This window comes from Octopus sinensis, unplaced genomic scaffold, assembly GCF_006345805.1.
Source record: "Octopus sinensis unplaced genomic scaffold, ASM634580v1 Contig13355, whole genome shotgun sequence".
Lineage (NCBI taxonomy): Eukaryota > Metazoa > Mollusca > Cephalopoda > Octopoda > Octopodidae > Octopus > Octopus sinensis.
In genome coordinates this window covers 26,255-28,509 of record NW_021832882.1, presented here as the reverse complement: position 1 = coordinate 28,509, position 2,255 = coordinate 26,255, and the positions used below count along the sequence as shown (strand labels likewise).

The following is a 2,255-nucleotide window of genomic DNA, read 5'->3' as shown; positions in this document are numbered from 1 at the left end:
TACAAATATAAAAGTACAGAGGTCGATTCATTTGACTGAAATTTTTCAAAGTGATGTCCCAGCATGGCCACAGTCTAATGACTGAAACAAGCAAAAGATAACAGATGAATGATATATCTGTGTGCGTATGTATATTTATATATATATATATATATTAAAAAAGGAGATGTGGAACACGAGTTGTGATATATAAAAAAGGAAATGAAGAAAATGCTGACAAAATAATTAAAGTAATTTAAGTAATTTAATTAGGTGAAAGTTCTTTTTACCGGTTGCGCATTTGTTATGCTTATCAAAAGATGTTTTTTTAAGAGAGATAGATTTACTTTCTGATAGATTTTTTCCTCTTATCAGATAAGAGGAAAAAATCTCTCAGAAAGGAACTCTAATCTTTTGATAAGCATAACAAATGCGCAACCGGTAAAAAGAACTTTCACCTAATTAAATTACTTAAATTACTTTAATTATTTTGTCAGCATTTTCTTAATTTCCTTTTATATATATATATATATATATATATATATATATATATATATATATATATATATATATATTATATATATATATATATACTAGCAGTATTGCCCGGCTCGTGCGCTCGTGCGTTCTATGCACGCGCTAATTAAGCTAAACTTGGATGAAGTTCAATCAAATTCAATTATTTTGGTTTTAAAATCAAGCATTTAATGCCCTCTATTTTTGCGCTTATGTGTTTCATTTCCTCATTAGAAAGTGCGTAGAAGCGTTTCATAAATTTTCGTTGATCAAATAATTGCATCGTTGAATTATTCTTTTAGATCAGTATTTCTCAACGGGGATTTCAGGGGAGAGTTTCAGGGAGTCGCTGGCGATGTATCGTGATGATCAAAAATCCGGCCTGCTAAAATTTGGTTAAAGTGATTCAAACTGCAGACTCAACGCAAAATGGTCACATTTAATTCAAAGCATTAAAAATGTTATGAAAACAATTGGTATGTGTTCACAAAGTCCAAACGATTAATACGAAAAAACCCTCCAGGCTACATCCTGAAAATTCCTTTCTTTGTCGAATTTCTACAATATTTACGGCGATTCGTTTTTATATCTTGATTTTTTTATTTTTCATGCAATTTACGCATGCTTGCACGTGTGGTGAACACAGTTCACGTCAAACAGCTGACTGAGTAAAGTTCACTAATCAATGCATGGGATAAGGCCTAAACAAACACATTATCGATTTTTGTACGTGCGAGATGAATTTCGGAACAAAAATAGCGCAGTTCAGTTTTCATTCGCCTAAACTTTAAGTGACACATTTTTTGTGGTTCTACAATTTGTTGGCTAGGAGGAGATATGTCGGGAAGTTAAACACACAGACACACAAGCTGAGTTTTATATATATAAATATATATATAATATATATATATATATATATACGACGGGTTTCGTTCAGTTTCCGTCTACCAAATCCACTCACAAGGCTTTGGTCGGCTCGAGGCTATAGTAGAAGACATTTGTCCAAGGTTCCTCACAATGGGATTGAACCCGGAACCATGTGGTTGTGAAGCAAGCTTCCTAATACGCAGCCACGCTTGCGCCTATATATATATATATATAATTTTTCATTTTTTTCATTTTATCTAGTTTCAGCTCACGATCTGTGGCCATGCTGGGGCACCGCCATTCATATATATATATATATATATATAGCGAGAGAGAGAGAGAGAGAGAGAGAGAGAGGAGAGAGAGAGGGGGAGAGAGAGAGAGAGAGAGAAGAGAGAGAAGAGTGGGAGTGAGAGAGAGATATACATACAGATAGCCACATAGATCAATATTAGATATGGTTATATATATATATATATGCATATATACATATATATATGTAATGTAGATGCTGTGCTGACAGGTAGGTCTCATGGTGTAATGGTTAGCACTCTGGACTCTGAATCCAGCGATCCGAGTTCAAGTCTCGGTGAGACCTTGTTTTTTTTAAAGTATGACTCCATCCTCGTGCTGAAGCCTATATATATATATATTTTTTTATCTGCTACTTGTTTTAGCTACTAGACTGCGACCATGCTGGGGCACCGCTCTGAAGAATATTTAGTCGAATAAATCTACCACAGTACTTTTTTGTATCTGGTACTTATTCACTCGAACCTTTTGCTGAACCGCTAAGTTATGGGAACGCAAACACACCTACACCGGTTGTTAAATAGTGGTGGGCGACAAACATTAACACAAGGAACATATCCACCCTCCCACACACACACATA

At 34.6% G+C, this 2,255-nt stretch overlaps 1 non-coding gene across 1 annotated transcript; it reads left to right on the top strand.

The window, feature by feature from the left end:
- The first annotated feature begins 1,888 nt into the window (after positions 1–1,888).
- Positions 1,889–1,960, top strand: Trnaq-cug. Its single transcript has one exon. It is a non-coding gene; the product is annotated as a tRNA-Gln (tRNA).
- The last annotated feature ends 295 nt before the right edge of the window (positions 1,961–2,255 follow it).